Raw genomic sequence first — 17,891 nt, 5'->3', positions numbered from 1 at the left:
ATAATTATTTCTGTCACTGATGTGACAACAGAACATGGAAATCAAGAGAAAGGTGTAATCCTGAACCGTGCTGCTAGGGGAGCAGTAATGCACCTCCGACCTTCCTCTCGTGGATGAATCCAGACCCGTGCTTGAAAAAAAAATGAGTCACTTTACTTCACAACTGGCAATATGAGCCCAATAATAAACAGCGTTAGAGCAGAGATGGAACCATGGGGACACATCCCACACACAGCTCAAGGCTATTCTCTCACAATGCTTTTGTATGATATGCTTTTATTTGGACATCACAACAGACCCATGAATTACAGTTAACACTTTGTCAGCTTAGCTTTTTTATATGTCGTATTATAGGGCTGGGGATTTATGTTCCCAGTCTGTGCTGCAGTTTAGCTCCCAAGTGTATGACTGTTATGCAGATAGCAAAGGGCTAAATATTTGCAGCACAAGCTACAGATAATGTTGACCATTATACTTTGAGGGCGTCTCCAAGGACAAATCTTCTGTATTCTTTGCAGCGGCACATGGAGAAAGCTCTCAAACTGTTTTTACTCTGGCTCTGTGGGGAGCCCCAGCGGGACCCAGCGCTGCAGGCAAAGGGACTACATGATTAGACTTGTGATCTGATAGGAGGTCAGGATCTGTGGTAGGCCAGAGACAAACACAGATGTTATCGGGATCATCCTGCAGAGTGCTGATAGTCCTCCAAGGCCATGATGCACTGAGTGACAATGCTGTCACTCCTCCCGGCTCTGGCCTTCTCCCCAGGGGATCCCAGGCAGATAATCAATGGTGGGAGCCACATTTCAAGCCACTCTGCTAAGATTTACCTTCAAATGGAGCTCATTTAAATAAAAAAAAAATGTAGGTTGTTACTCTGGAAAAAAAATTATTGGCCCTGATTTATCAGGCGTGCAAAGAGTTTAAAAATGGGCGTGCGGTCATTTTCTCACTTATCGGAGGGTGCGTATGACAGGATGCGAGAGTCGGAGGCCAGGTTTCAGATTGTGCTCACAGGCAGAAGCGCCTGCAGCTGTCTGGCTGTACGCACCTTGAGATTTTGAACTATGTAAAAAAAAAAAAAAGGTAATTATTGGATTTGTTATCTAACCATCTTAACTATTATACATGTTATTGGTCAGTTATACTTTTAATTGGCTTTTTGTAAGCTACTAAGCTAGCTAATGATGAATAAGCGGAGTTTGAACCCTCCCGTAGTTTAAGAGAGCTCTAGTGCACCTGCCTGAGCTTTTTACCGTCGCTCCTGGTCCCCACTCTATTTTTTTCTTTTTGTGGTTTCGCGAACTGAAGAGCTAACAGGTCATCTGTATGGCCGACCGTGACATCTGGAGCGCTCTTCCCGAGTCTTATGCCAAGACTGCAGGCGGGTCCAATAATTAATCCAGTCAAAACTTTTCCAAAAAGAATAGAAATTAATCAAACATTGATGCTTCATGGTCTCAAACACATCACCTGAACCTATGAATCTCCATCCTCCACCTCCCATGGATCACACAGATAGGTTTTTCCTGTCTTTGTTATAACTTGTAAAGAAAAAAAATGTCAGTTAAATATGTGGGCCCTGAGCATTATGTGTGGTTTAGATTTTTGCTGGTTTTGATGCACGTTGGGGATGTGGTTGTGCTCTTGTGGGTCAGGTGCAGCGATAGTTCTGTGCAATACTCCAATAAAACAAATGCAGGAGTCCCTGTTTGCAACAGCGTAATGCTTACTGATGTAATAATGAATCAATTTTAACATTTATTCAAAAATGGAAGTCTACACAAAGGAACCCAAGTAACAGAAAGCAAAACATTCCAAGAATAAAGCCGTAATTTTAAAAGTATTTGAGCACTATTACGATTTTTGTTAGCATGCTCCTGATAATCTGACGTACAATGGCCTTCTATAGGACATTGACTGATTCGCTTCAGTGACAGACTGATTTCATAATCCTAATTTTCAGTTTTTGTTTACATCCGGATTTCCCATGTCTGGCTTTTTCTTGTTCAGAATGATGACGCATGTTTCACATAAATGAAATACGAGTCAGATAAAACATGACATGACCGTTTGGTTTAGAGATGCTTTGAAAATAATCGGATAGTACCCAAATTAGTACATGGAAGTGGCACATATCAGATTTTTTTAGGGGTGAAAAGATTGGAATTGGGTCGTTCAGATTGCAGTGAAAAAAAAACGTATATAGGTCAAATAGGAGCAAAGAAAAACCAATTTGTTTCATGTATGTAGGTAAACCTCTAAGTAGGACCTACTTAGAGAAACATGGAAGATTAAAAAAAGAAGCATCTCTCAGGTGTATGGCTGCTGTACTTAAATTTATTTATTTATTTTTAATCTGGACTCTGTGTGGGGTTGATGGCTGAACAATTAAGTAAAACATTAAACACAGCAAGGTTAGGACCAGCGTGTATGGAGATTTATGTGGCTGCAGATCTCTCATAGCAAACTTCAGAAAAATGCTCTGGCTCTCTCGAAGGAGATTAAATGCAAAGTTATCACTTGATGACTTTTATGACTTCAGTCAACTTTATCTGCTATGAAGTGTCTGCGTGGAGTTATGCTAAAATCTTTCTCTGCATTTAAATGAGGAAAACCCTACGCTGAAAAGCCATGGCAATGGAAGTGGACTTAAATGCTTTTTGGATCCGTTTTGGGAGGTGGACAGTGAAAGTGAAGATGTCAGACTTTGATCATCTTGAGAAAACACGAAAAATATCGTGAAGACTCTTGTTTATGAAATTTGCTAAATTTTTACATTGGACATGAAGTTTTAGTCAGGTGCACTGCAATCAGATGAACAGGAGGGATCGCTTTCAGATTAAGGCATCGTTAGTTTTTCCAACTACACTGTCAAATAGAAACGTATTACAGAAAATTTGCAGGAACTCTGCAGGCAAGGTCACAGAAACCATGAATAGATGGGATTGTGGTATTAAATGAAGATGGCTTCCAGCCACCAGGTCTGTTTGGCCACACATTGGGATTGGCCAGATTACCTGTGGTTTGATGAATCCACAACCATTACTGCAACCAATTCTACCCCCACTGTTGAGCAATGAGGCCCATAGTGAGCCTCCAGTTATGCCGTTTTTTTCATTAAGATATTTTCAACAGATTTTATTTACAGTAACTGAAGTGGGTTTGGCTGACCTGATATATATAACATGTAATCATGGCAACATCATAATATAAGATTTTAAAATTGCATTAGATATACAACTAAATGTGAGCTGAATAATCATTTAATATCCAATAAAAAAGGGATTTTTAAAAGGAACTTTTAATCTGTTAGCTGCATAAAATTTAAAATTGGAATAACCTTTGAAAGAGCCATTTAATTTTCATATTTACTTATTCAGTATCTAACAGTTTGTAAACTTTAAATGGATACATCCACATTTAACACACTTTTTTTTTGTTTTTACTATACTACATTTTGTTTTATGATTTTCTGTCAGTTTTAAAAAAATTATTGTATGCTGCTTCCAGTTCACGATTTGAGTCTCATTTTTGACAAACCTCCCACTCAAGATGAACTTTGGAAAAGTCTTGACTGACTTGGTCTGTATTCGCATGGAAACTTAATAGTAAGTTTGAGATGTGAATCATTTACGGTGCCCTGGGAAGACCTTTACTGCGTATCTGTGCTTAATTAACAAGCTGAACAAAAAACAAAACAAAACAACAAAAAAAACTCTTCATTTGTGTATGAAATCCCCCACCCCTTAAAAAAAATCATCAGCGCCTCTGCTCAGGCAAGTTGGTTTTTCTGCATTCCCCACATGGGATTTTTCCATTTGCAGACTGAATTGTGTGTCAATACATCCCTGCTTCCCATCTTCCCTGAGGCTCTTTCTCAATGCAAAGCTGGCTTTAGCCCCGGCTGACCTGTGTAGTTCTGCAGGAAGATGCTCCTAGCCTCAGAAGAGAAAAAACTAAACAGGAAAAAAATAAAAATAGACAGAGCCCCTTTCTAAGGCGGTCGTTAGCAGTTATGTGGACCCTGTGGCTACGTGTGTGTAGCCACACACCTAATTTGATATCTGTTATGGATGCTCCGATCAGGTTTTTTTTCCTGCCTATTCGGATACTGATCACCCATTGAGCTAGACATTCGAAATGCGGTGCGATAGGCCCTCGACTCGCCCCCCACATAAACTTTGAATGCAAACACGATTGGTGTGAATGCATCATTAGCCTGGGAGGGCAGGTTAAGCCTGGTGGCCCGCCAGGCTTACAATACACTGGGGGAAACCCTGGGTGCCTATGAGGGTTAAAACGATTTGAGTACCTCGATTATTAAAATTCCCCAAGAAAAATTTATCTGCCTCAAAGTTTTGTTAAATGATGTTTATTATTTAGCACACCGTGTTCCAACCAGGTTATTTGTGTTGCGCAGCGCTCTCATTTTCGCCTGAGTTGTTGACGAAAGCTAAGTGCTAGCAGCATAACATCCAATTTTGAATTTCAACCTGGGAGGATCGATAGATGATAACGTCTGGGTTTTGGATGCTTTTCGGGAGACCAATAATCATCCTTAAAATGACTGGCGCGATGCTTGGAGTACGGCAGCTCTTCTCGTCCCGGAGCTGCTTCCTGGTGACCGGTTCAGAGCGAACAGCGGGGAAGAGCGCAGCGAGAGTATTTATACAGGTCGGCGGATAGAATGAACACTGCGGGCTGCTCTGCTTCAGATGCTTAGCGTACATGTAGTTTTACGGACAAACCGGAAAATGAATTTTATATCATCCCGGTGTCAACAAATGGGTGGTGGAGCGCATCGTGGTGGTACGTAGCTGGTAGAGGAGTTTCTGTTTGTGACGAACAAAGGTGCCAAATTCCGTCTATTAAATTGACTGAAAATGAATAAACCAAAAGCTGCAGTATAGACATTTTTATAAACATATTTGTGAGCCTGGATGTTGATATGCGATAGGAACACTGCTGTTATGTTAGATTTACCCATGTTTATTTCATCTATTTTTTTTTTATTCCAATTACTCGATTAATCGTAAGAATAATTGATTACTCGATTACTAAAATAATTGTTTACAACAGCCCCAGTGCCAATAAAATATAAATTCAGTATCTGTGAGTTATGTGTTCATTCTTAAACACCCACTTTGACAGAGTCTTACGTATATCTTCTAATATCTCGCCACTTCATATTAAGATTGATTAAGGTTAGTGTTAGCACTCTCATAACCTAAAAGTAAAAATTGATTGTGTGTTAGGAGCCAGAAAATGACATTTGTCTCCACATATAAGTCCAGTTATCATCCATCTCATCGGAGAGGACAGCGACTGGCTTGACTTTGGGCAAGGGCGTGCAGACGCACAGCATCACCACATGGGACTTCTGGATTTCCACACTTCTCCATGTCCAACTGTAATCGACAGCGACAGGCAGTGAGTGACGGCATCAACTGCAAGCCGGAATACTCAGGTGTACAATGATTCCTCAATCACGACTGTGACTGGAACAGATCGCCGTCCTTGCCGCGTGGCTGTAATACTTTAGACACATGAGCAGAACTGCAGCCCTTTCAGAGGAAAAATGTGTCCGTCGCAAACATGTTTTCTTTGTTTATCAGGAGATGGCAGGTTATTTAGGAGACGAGGAACAGCTGCATTGTGCTGATAAGGTTTTTATGAAAATGGATCCACATACTATCACTCCTAATAATGAAACATCTCTTTTCATATATCACACGTGAAGAAGGGTTGACCTGATCAAAGTTAGGAGACAGAAAGCTAGCATTACAAATACAGAGATCTACTTCCTGGGGGTGCTAAGATATGCATCAGCTTCTGAGCTGGACGTGTAACAGAGACTCTCAAACATTTTGTTAAACATAGCCTCTCTAAATACTAGGTTTTCAAATTAGTGTAAAACAGATCTACAGCATAAGTTGGATTTTTTTTCGAAATTTTTTGTCAGCTTGTTTTTTGTAAAAGGTCCAAGTTGAACAAGAAATTCATATTCAAAATAAGAATAAACATTTCTACAAACCTCTGACCTTGAATTTCAATACGGCAGCTGTGCCTTAAAGTTTTATTATAAAGGGTTTACCTTTTCTTTTAGGAGTCTAAGTCCCAAAGAATCTAACACATATGTACAAACACATTAATAAATTAGAACAGTATAGAAAATATAATTTATATTAGGAGCTTTGTCACAAAATGAAACATTATATAAGCAGCTGGATATCGACTCTGTAAAGGTGATGGTGGTACTCACTAATAATCGATTGCTGGTAAACAGGAGAAACTAAGTACTAATCAGTTTTGAACGTCTATACTTATTTATGATCTTTAATTATAGCAGTGCCTCCAGCAAACAAGACAAAATATGAGCTACTTTGTTTTAAAAACAATTAATTTCAGCTTTTAACCTTATCTGTCCAAGGCTGTCACAATAGATTTTGCTGGACAATAAATTGTCCCAGAAGTCATTGGGATAAACGATAACATTGTTTTGAGACCATTTTCAAGTAATATAATGGCACTGGCACAATGCAAGAAAACATTCTCAAATATTTAAATTCTAATGAGCATTTAACATTGAAACTGGAAGACACTTTAAATATACAATATAAATAAACAAGAGAAACCACAAATAAAATGAATTATGTCCTTCAAAAACTGGCTAGTTGAGACCAAAGCACCAGACTGAATACTTTCGTCATCAAGTTTTGATGGAGGGAAAAGAAAAAAAACAATAAATACTGCAAATGGATATCATTGAGTTCATTTTAATGTATTATGTGATTAATTGATTTATTGCGACAGGCCTATCTACACCTGTCTTAATAAATAAAATTTGGATACAACTCAAAAAGTTTGACGTTAAGAAGAATTTAGTGAATCAAAGATTAGCACATACAAAAATGTATTAGTCCAAACAAACAAAAACAGAATGACATTCCCACAACAGTTCCCTTTTAAATTCAGGTCAGAACGTGACCATTTAAATAATAAAGCCTCTTATTGAAATATTAACTAAAAAAAACATTGCAGGTCTGATTCATAGCTTGCGTTCATTGTGACCCAAAAACACAACTTGAAACCAAGCAGAAAATAAAGTTTACTCACAAATCCTTTGAACTCTCTTAGGTGTGCAGGATGGATGAGGCCTCGTCCGTAGCCATGCAGACCCCACTGGACAGGTGAGTTTGAATTTACTTCACATCATGGCCACGTGAAATAAAATCCGGCAAACTCCACCTTTCTATCCACAGCAGAAGAGTCCAGATAATTCCTCTCGGTCCACTGCGTGATAAAAGTCTCTGTTAGCTTCACACATCTGGCTAAGGCTAATACACACTACCAACAGCTCGCGCAAAAATGCTAATGCTATCTTGCAGTTAGCATCATATATTCAAGCACAGATATCACTTACATCGAGTACTCACTCATCATAAGGTGAAACAGTCCAAAACACGAATGTAGACCAAGGTAATTTACGACCGTTTCCTCTAAAGCCCTTTTCGCACTGCAGGGTCCGGCACGGAACGGAAGGCACGCTTCGGTGGGGTTCCACCCGTACTGCAGCCCGGTTGTGTTTGCATCGAAGCTGAACCTGACGTCATTATTTTTGAAACTAACCAATGGTTTCGATGTAGCGGCCGAAGACTTTTCCTCAGAGATGCGGCGGAAAACTTTCTCTTTCCTCGTTGACCGATCTAGCTCATTCTGTACTCGTTCATCAGCGAGTAAGCGGAGAAATTCATTGCTAATTAAAAAAAACAAAACTAATAAAATATTAAAAACAGCACTCTTTACAAAATACAGTAAGAACAGTTTAGTGAGAGCCAGCTAGAACCGGTCAACGGCTGAAACAATCAACGGCTGACTCTAAACCAATCAGCTGCAAAATTCAAAGCAGCCCCATTTGGCCGGCCCGATTGGAAGAACCGGGTCGGAAGTTCTAATGCAAAAACGGTCGGCTCTACTTTGAACCCGTGCCGTGCCGGACCCTGCCGTGCGAAAAGGGCCTTATCTTACCCTTTTCAGCCTCCTAGCATAGCATGTCGATCGAATCCTACAGGCTAACATGACCTTTCACCTCTCCTTCACTTAGGTTTCGCCCTCACGCAAATGATTCGGTTAGTTTACATCAACGAATGAAATAAAAGAAAATACAAGATTGACAGCACAACAAGTTAGGTAGGTTGTGAACAGGACACATTTTTTAAATGTGTGTTTCAAACAAACTATACTAGTATATATACAGTATTTAAATATATATATATTTATGAATAATAAATTAGCTAAATTTTATTGTGCTTTTATCCCATATTACTTTAATTTACTTTTATATTTACATTTAAAAATGTTCAACTTTTTTATTAGTATTTATATTTTAGCCTCATTAGTCTGAAATTAATATTTTAGACAATCTGTTAAGTATGATGATTTTCAACTTGCAGATAATGAAAACATAGTTAAAAGTAGAATACATCAGATCAATTAAACATTTAACAAAAAAAAAAAGAAACGTGGGCTTAATAAAAGTATGTTTAAAACCTGCTAACAGGTTGTTATTTTTAAATGGTACCCATCAGGATGTATATAATAATGTATTGAGTTTGTAAACATGTTACCTCCGGTTCTGCTGCCCCCTCCGGGGAGTACCCCAGGGCTCAATTCTTGGACCTCTCCTGTTCTCATTTTATCTTCTGCCATTTTATCTTCTATTTTCAGAAAGCATGCTGTGCAGTTTCATTTCTAAATGGTTGACTGTCAAGTCTACTTCCCTTGGAAACATAATGGCTCCACTCAGTCCCTACTGGACGGTCTTGATGACATCAGGAGAAGGATGGCACTGAATTTCCTCCATTTTAATAAAAAAATAAAAATAAAAAAAGAGACTGAGGTTAAGGTAACCACCGAATTATAGATGGTGGGAATACAACGCAGTATCCCTGCCTTTGATTTTTACTCTTTGGTGCCATACAAAAAAAATTTATTGTCACAGATTTAGGGGTGAAAACAGACCCCAGCCTGAAATTTGGCTGCTGTCTAAACACCGTAGTTAAGCCGTCTTTCTTTCAGCTGAGGAACCTTTCAAAAATCAAGCCCTCCTTTCTAAGCACCACTTAGACATCGATCCGTGCTTTTATTACCGCATCTAGATTATTGCAACTCTCTTTCGATCTGAGTTAGCCAGGTCTCCATCTCACATCTACAGCTGCTACAAAATGCTGCTGCATAATTTTTAACTGATGCAGGTAAACAAGAGCACATAGCTCCAGTTTTGACTTTCTTTCATTTACCTCCTGTTTAGTTTGAAATCCATTTTACATTAATTTTGTTTGTTTATGTCTTTAAATGGTCTTAGCCCTTCTTATTGGTCTGTACTGCTTCTCTCTTATATTCCATCACATGCTTTTAGATCGTCTGACCAGATGCTTTTAGCCGTCCCAGATACCCTTTATAAATCCAGAGGAGATGGAGCCTTTGCAGTTCTGGCTCCTAAATTGTGGGATGAGCTGAAGGTCAGGCAGGCTTAATCTCTTTCTGTTTTTAAAACTGGTTTAAAAACACTTTTTTTTTCTTAACCAAGAGTGAGCAAGCTTCTGTGTTTTAATGTTGTACTTTTTTTAATTCTATGTTCCTTATAGTTGTCTTATTGTTTCATTGTTGGCCTTTTGTTTTTATATTTCTGTACCGCACTTCTAAGCGTTTTAGAAATAAAGTAGAATTGTATGGTACAGTAAATTCCCAGATCCGACTTAATAGGTAAAGGGAATGAACCACATAAGGACTATAATCAGATTAGAGTGTTTCTTTTAGCCTTTCGTTTTTTTGTTTTACATTCTTAAAGAATTACTTTTTTATTTGTGCCATAATATAACTTTCACGTTTTCTGAAACTGTATTATGATTTCTAAACAGTAATATGTGTGAGTATGTTCCATCTGCATTCAATTCTTCAAACTGTGACCTTCTAAAACTGCTTTCTTCTAAATGAAAACAGAAACCTGCTATAACCTCGGAGTTAAATTGCGAAAGTTATTTTTAGATTTAAGCTTCAAAAAGAAACCCGAGATAAAATTAAGCAATGCACAAAAAACAATAAAATTAGTTATGCAAGTGTGAAAAGAATACAATTCAGAAAGAAAAATGACGCTTTCGCCAAAAAAAACATTGTGCTGAAGTTTAAAACAACATCTTCAGGCCTTCCCTGCACATCCTGCTGCCTTCATTCTGCCTGACAACCTGGAGACGTTTCTCCCTGAGTGTAATAATTGAAAAGCAAACAGGCTAAGAGAATAAACAGGTTCAGGCACAAGTGCAAGAGACGCATCATTTGAAAAGCACTAAGCGAGACAGGATTCAATTTCATATTGCCTGGCAGAGCATGTCCCTCTCTGCTGTCCCTTCTGCTGGTTGCCGCCGCTTTCCCAGCCAAACGAAGCCATTGTCACGTTTCCCATGACGGCGCGCTCCTGTAACTGGAACATGCCGGATATTGTGATATGGTTAAATCAGTATACATGACAGTGACCATGCTCAGCCCTGATAAAGGACTGCGGAAACGTGTTTTCCTGTTGTCGGGAAACAAGCTGTAACTAAATGGAACAAAAGGTTTGCATGAAGTCAGAGGGAGAAACATCAAACTATCTGACCTCAGCTCTAGGTTTGAGAAAATTTGGCTTGCTAGCACAGTTAGTTGATGCAGATGGACACGCTTTGATCTTTTAGGACTTTTTTTTAACAGATAACATCTTACCTCGCCCTGCAGTGATGGGGTATGTTGGATCCCATGAGGTTTTTAGTCTGTGTGCGGTCCAGCGGGGTCGTACTGACCCTGTGTGCGCTTTTATGAGGTTCTGGGACCCGACGTCAGTTCCTACAACGTCCGACCGTGACATTTGCCGCACTCCTAGTGCTGCGTTCAGACCGAACACGTTTCATCTGACGCTTCAAGTAGGACGTGTGTGCACTTTGAAGTTTGATGCTTGACATTTTGCTCTAGACGCAAATTTGAAACTTGTCAAAACTGTTCTAGACACACGTTGGGACAAGCCTTTGCTGCCGGTCTCTTTGTACAATGGTGGATGAAATTGTGAGAGCGTCGCCAAAATATTATGTAGTGAAAGCTTCTGCAGCCATAAAGGAGGCTCAGATGTTTTTGTGCTCAGTTTCTATTGAACAAGCAACAGCTGATAATGTCACGACGCGCGTTGGAGCCTCTTTTTACTCTCCCGGTTGCTTTGAACAATGGCGGATTAAATATTGAGAGAGTATCTAAGTTTTATTTACTGAAATCAACAGAATGTCGCCGTGGGGAACAAGTTGGAATTCACCACATAATTTAAAAGTTTTCTGAGTTTCACAAGCTAGCTGGGCACAAGTGATTGTCACATAGCAGAGTCACTGATTGGTTGATGCTCCGCGTTGAGCGGCAAAAGTTTGGATTTTCCCACTCCAGCGTTGGGCGCACGTCAAACACTAGAATCCCTTCAATCACGTAGCGCTAGATGCACAAATCGCGGCCATGTAGACTGAATCTAACCAGACGCCCCTGATGCTCAAATCGTGTTCGGTGTGAATGCAGCACAAGATGCAGGAGGGTTAAAAATAGTGCAAAAAATGGCTTCTCATTTATTAACCACGTTTTTGCATACATCTTATTTCTTATCCATTTACTCAAAAGCAAATCTTGTAGCCCAAATAAGAAAACAAGCAACCCAAAATATCTTATGCTAATCCGATCTAGCGAGTTTTTTTTATGTTTCGTATCTACAATAATTATCAAAGAAAATCTGATTACTTTGATTGAAATAAAATTGTATTTTTTTAAGTTTATCATTGAGCCAAAAAAAAATAAACTAAAAAAGACACAAAAAGTGTCATATGTCATAAAAAAATATTACATTTGCCCCAAATGCTTTCAACGCAACAGTTTTGCCCCAAAGTTTGGGCACCACCATTTTAAAGGGTTGTCTAATGCAAAGAAATATACAAATCTGTGAACTTCTGAGATCTTTAAATCGTCCAACTACTACTTCTTCACAACTACCCTTGTCTCAGAGCAACAATCAGCCAGGAGCAGGTTGTTGAGTTGAAACAAATTTAGCATCTAGCTAAGTTTCATCTTTCAATTTGCAGCCACAGCAGGCGTCTGTCTTCAATGAGAACACCGTTAATGTCTTTGTCTATTATCAGCTCAGCTTCTAAATCAGACTTTTTCACTGTGGTGGAGAATTTAGCAGCTAAAATGTGCAGAAAAGAAATTGCTAAGCTGATGCATCAGCTTGATAACTTGGTATTTGTGGCAGATGTTTCCACATATTTTTCAAACCTTTGATTTATTAACCTGCAAGTGATTCGAGAAAAAAAAAAAAAATCCTTCCTCTGATAGTTTCAGATGGCGTTTCAGTTCCTGAATCTTTGAGTATACATTATGTAGAGTATATAAAATAACATGAATTCCTGCTTTTTGCCTCAGATTTCTCAGCTGAAACCTCAGTGTTTATGACTGGATTCTCTGTTTGTTGTAGTTTTGCCATCATTAGCTCCAAAAAATATTTCTCTCTCTTCCAAACTGAATCTTTTATTCTTTTTAACTCTGATACATTTATTTTTTATTCATCACTTACAGATGAAGCCAGATATTTACATACATGGTACAGAAAAACAAATGACCAAAACCATTCATTTGCTAAACAGAAGAACAAGAGAAACAACGTTTTCTTCCATTTCTTTGAAGCCACTTTGCAGACTTTTCCTTGTCATTTGTTAGGATTGCCATTAAAGTATGTGACTTGGATCATATATTACTACTATAGTATATATTTCACTTTCCTGTCAAGCTTTGCCCACATAAGGGTTTCATGACATCCTCTCCAAAACACTGGCTTTATTGTCCTTAATGCATTTGTATAACTTATTTGGCGGTTTGATTAGCCACCATTTGGAAAACTTATTGGTACTCAAGCTTTAACATCCTGGCTGATGTCTTGAATTGTTGCCTCAATATCCCACATAATTGCATTTTCTCATCTGCCATCTATTTTGTGAAGTGTTCCTCCTCTTGTTCCTGCAGCAAAACTCCACACGATGCTGCCGCCATCAAACTTCACAGCTCTGATGCTTACAAGCTAAACTATAAAAATGATCGTTATGATGAAACAATTCAACTTTGTTTCAATATTGGGGACACAGAATATGTGTCCAATGTCTGTGCAGGATTTCTTGAAATATGAATAATGAAACTCTCTTTCCAGCATTTCACAGTCTTTTCTCCCCCACATTTTTAGGGGTTGACGACATAAAATAATCTCTTTGATAGAGCAAATCTTTTTCCTTAAAGGTACAATGAATGGAAAATCCCATCGTATTCACATAATGTTTAAACAGTTGAATGTGGCATCTTGCGACCCAGAGAAACTCCTGTTAGCTTACAAATCTATAACAAACTTAGAAAGTATAAAACTAAATGTTGGTTCCAGTTGTTCTGGGTTGATGGTACTTTCTAAAAGCTCAGCAAGAATTAAACATGGAGAACCAACCAACATTTAGTTTTATACTTTTTAGTACATTACCTTAAAAAATTGTGGAGTGCTTATTACCAACATTTAAGTTTATACTTTTAATATAAAGTTAAATATAACAGAGAAACTCCTGTTAGCTTACAAATCTATAACAAACTTAGAAAGTATAAAACTTAATGTTGGTTCCAGTTGTTCTGGGTTGATGGTACTTTCTAAAAGCTCAGCAAGAATTAAACATGGAGAACCAACCAACATTTAGTTTTATACTTTTTAGTTCATTACCTTAAAAAATTACTTTTAATATAAAGTTAAATATAACAGAGAAACTCCTGTTAGCTTACTTAGCAACTCAGAACAAGAATCAAACATGGAGAACAAATAGTTTTATCAGAACAATAATCCAGAGAAACGTCTATTAGTTTATTCTTATTAAACAATATACAGTTTTATACTTTTCTTTCTTTTGGTTTTGTTTGGTTTGTATTTCCTTCTAATTCATGTAAAGCAATTTGAGATGAAAATGTGCTATATGAATAAAATTACCTTACCTTCCTCCCTAGGATAAATAAGTTTCATAAAATAAATCCTCTGCAACTTCCTGACATTTTGGATGATTTTTAATATATTAAAATTAGCGTGTTTAATCTTAAAATACATCTGCTGATTTTTCTACTAATAACCATTAGAAACTTACGGGGCTTTGTAAGTGTATGGAAACTCTTCATTTTTGCATTTAGTAAAACAGAAATAAGTTAAAGTCTAAAAAACCTGAAACAGTAAAGTTTTAGTTAAGAAGTAAGGAAATTACTTTATTTAAAGTGACTTGAAACAAGAAGAGTTTGTCAATCAAAAATCCTTCAAACATGGTGCACATTTTTGAAGAAAAAAAGGAGTAAAAAGTCATTCTAACTTAAGTAAACTTTTGAATTTGTGAGTTCATAAGTGACGGAGTGAAGTGAGCAGCAGAATGGGAACCCCGCTGACCAGCCAAGAGTTTAATAATTCATAAATGAATAATACCATTCCACTCATCAGGATTTCTACATTATGAAAATTACATCTTACAGCAGTAATTTTAGTGAAGATTATAGAACAATGACAAAGAACACCTGAATAGTCTTGCCAATCAAAATGTCAAGATTAAGACCAGATTATGGAGACACAATTTAAAGTTGCAATCGTGTGTTTCATTGGTAATACAGTCCAAATGCAGCCGAGGCTCTGAATACAGCAAAGGTAAGGGATGTTATTTTATCTTTTAAGAAGAAGCTGCATCCAGAAACACAAATACAAAATATTTTGGCAGAAAATGAAAGCAGGAGAAGATTTGAGAAAATGTACAAACTAAACGAAGAAATCAGATATAAACCAGGAAAAAGAAAAAGAAAGATGACGACAGGGAAGATTCGGAGCTGGGAAATCAGACACAAGGACGCGATGTGAAAGAAGGGGAGAAAGCAAGGCTAAATCCAACAAATGCAACGTGAAGCTTTGATGCTTTATATGTCAATAACAGTTTGTAAAAGCAGGCAGGAGGATTGAAAGAAAATCCAGCGGCACTGTAAAAACATCCTTCTAGGAGGAGAGAAACAAAAGGTGCAAATATGAAGGGAGGTGCAACAAATTATCACTTCAGTACAGAGATGAGCTAAATGTAAATTTGAACATTGATGTGTGTCTTTATGCGTATGCAAATACGTTTGCCATCTAAGGTTTGGAGTTAACACGTAAGGAGTGAAAATTTTAAATGTGTCGCACAGGACGTTACACAAAGCAGAGTTAATAAAATTAAGCCCCTGTGACAAATTAATCTGAAAATATACATTTTGTCCATGTCAACATGACAGTAGATGAGATTCCGTAGCAAAATGTGGGAAAACTTTTGTAAATGTCACAGGTCTGTTCACATAAGTCAGTAAAAAACGTGCAGCGCCTTCATCCCCCAACTACTTCCTGTTGTCTTCTTTTTCATGGTTTCCAGCAGTGGCAACATCCAGTCGGTGAGATTTGACCAAAATCAATTCAGCCACAAAAAAAAACAAAAAAAAAAAACTATGGAGTCCCCCAGGGGACATGGGGATTTTTTTTCTTCTCTCACAAAACTTCTGCGTTTTCTTACAATGGCCACCGTACTTTCTACCATGGTAAGGTTTCCGTAGATTTTTCCACGTACCTTGATATGTTGAGAGATATATTTTTCATATTTTTCTTAAGAACAGAAATGCAAAAGCAAACCAGGTCAAACATGGACTTTCTGTTCCAATAAACTTTCAGTAAGAAGGGGGAAAAAAACCAAATACCTCCAAACTATTTGGACTATTTCTTAGTTATTTTCACGGGTCATAAAGACATCTGACGGTTTTGATTGTGTCTTTCTTGTGTTGGTCTGAATGGTTAATAAAGGGCCGTTTTCCTGCAGTTCCATCTCAACCTTACACATACAGACATAAACATGCAGTGAATAAATCCATTTCATTTTCCAGAAAAAACACCTCATCCTGGCGCCAATTTTTTTCACATGGCAATTGGAAACTCAGCCACTGTCATCCAGTTTCTGCAGATTTCCTGGTCATACACATCCCAAACTTCTTCTAATATCTAATTTTAGGCTTTATTTTGTATTTTTGAGCACATAATAGAAATAGCAAACAATTACTTGCACAGAACAGAGTTATCAAATCAAAGACACTGAAAATCTTTAGTTCAGAAAAACACCCGAGAGCTTGCTTGGAGCGCCGAGTTGTTTCTACACAACATTACAAGCTCATAACCTCAACGCTTCAGAAAAGAGGCTGCCACACACCGCTCGGGTTTTTATGATTGACACGGGACATTTTATGCTGCTGCAGAAACCACAGCAGATTCAGTCAGCCCAGAAAACAATCAAAAATAAATGTTACTTGGCAGGAAAAACTCCCTCATCAATAAACCCCCCAGAAATCCCCAAATTAAAGAATATAATCCTTGAAGAATTGTGTTTAATTGAAGAAGCTGATTGAACATTCAGTCCAAAAATATTCCCACAGATAGCTGTTTAATCATTTCATAAAGCAGATTATTTTTATGCCATTTGTCATATGAAGAAACAGACGTGTTTACTGGAGAGTCAGGCCAGTTTTCAGGACTAAAACGAGTCTTTAGACTGTTTGCAGAAGTAATCCAGATAACCTCCTGGGCCAAGCTGTTGTCCTAAATCCATTTAAATACCTTCACACCTGTACTTAATATTGTTGAGGCCTAAATAGATCCCACAGGATGACGTGAACTGTGCCTTAGATCAAACCTCAGGAGCCTGAAAAACCAAAACACATCAAGTCTTCTAGCAGTTTGTTAAGGTACACTGTCAAAAATTAACAGCAATAATTTGGATTATTTAGCCAAACAAAATAGGAAAAAAAATCATTTTTCAAAGTCACATTTTCACCGTGTTATTCTGTCATTTATAGATGTCAGTTTCAAACTAAATATTTAATTAGCAAGCTAAATATTTACCTCTAAACTGTATTCAGTTAGCAAATTAAATATACTTCTCCTGGCTAAATATATAGTTTGAAAGGGTGATATTTAGTTTAAAGATAAGTATTTACCTCTAAACTAAATAACACATAACATTTAGCTTGGACCTAACTAAATATTTAGCAGGCAAGGTTGCAATTTATGCGTCAATCAGTGGAAGCTAAAACATTGTTTTGCAAACAAAATATTTAGTTTTAGGCCAGCTATTTCCTTCTAAATATGGAACTTGCTAATTAAATATTCAGCTTTAAGCTGTGGCATAAAGGAATGGATGAAATTTGAACCCCATATTTTTCTCTTACAAAAGGCTGAATTATTTTTTTTTTTTTTCTTAAAGGCCAGAACATTTTCTCTCAAACAGATTACTGGAAAAAAAAATATTATAATGGATTAAAGAGAATAACTAAGGTAAAATAAGTGACTAATGTGTTGTTGGCTTTACAAAAAAATTAGCAGTGATCTAATATTGAGTAGTTAGCTTTAAAGCATTGAGTGAATCATGCCAAGATATATTCCTTGCCTTCAATTGTGAAGTAAAATAAATGTTTAATCTTATTTGGAATAGCCAGCATGTAGACATCTCTGTTAATTAAAATGCTTTGTTTAAATGTTTTCTTTTTCTCTGCACCTGCTCTGTTTGCGGCTAAGCTCTGTGTTCGACGTGTGTGTTTGGTGTATTTATAGTCCACAGAGTAAAGCAGATAGTTCATGACAAACTACTGCAACAAATCAGGCAGATTGGAGCGCTTTGTGAAAACCCTCCTCTTTGTTTTTTGGAGAGTGCTGGTGAAAGTCAGCGGTTTGACCCGCAGGCGCGTGGGCTCAGAACAGACAAATGCAGCCCTGC

The 17,891-nt window shown here is 37.6% G+C and overlaps 1 long non-coding RNA gene across 2 annotated transcripts in view; it reads right to left on the bottom strand.

Annotated features, from left to right (window-relative positions):
• Window positions 1-17,891, bottom strand: part of LOC103475047 (uncharacterized) — a 147,243-nt gene that overhangs the window by 109,643 nt on the left and 19,709 nt on the right. The window contains exons 1-2 of one of the 2 annotated variants that reach the window (XR_014090464.1): window positions 7,440-8,212; window positions 7,120-7,296 (exon numbers count right to left, since the gene is read on the bottom strand). This is a non-coding gene — a long non-coding RNA (uncharacterized LOC103475047). Of the gene's footprint in view, window positions 1-7,119; window positions 7,297-7,439; window positions 8,213-17,891 lie in introns of those variants that run through there. The other variant, XR_535275.3, reaches the window with a different exon arrangement.

This window comes from Poecilia reticulata, chromosome 13, assembly GCF_904066995.2.
Source record: "Poecilia reticulata chromosome 13, P_reticulata-male-v2, whole genome shotgun sequence".
NCBI classification, from domain to species: Eukaryota; Metazoa; Chordata; class Actinopteri; order Cyprinodontiformes; family Poeciliidae; genus Poecilia; species Poecilia reticulata.
The sequence above is the reverse complement of the archived record's forward strand: the minus strand, read 5'-3'. Positions and strand labels throughout refer to the sequence as shown.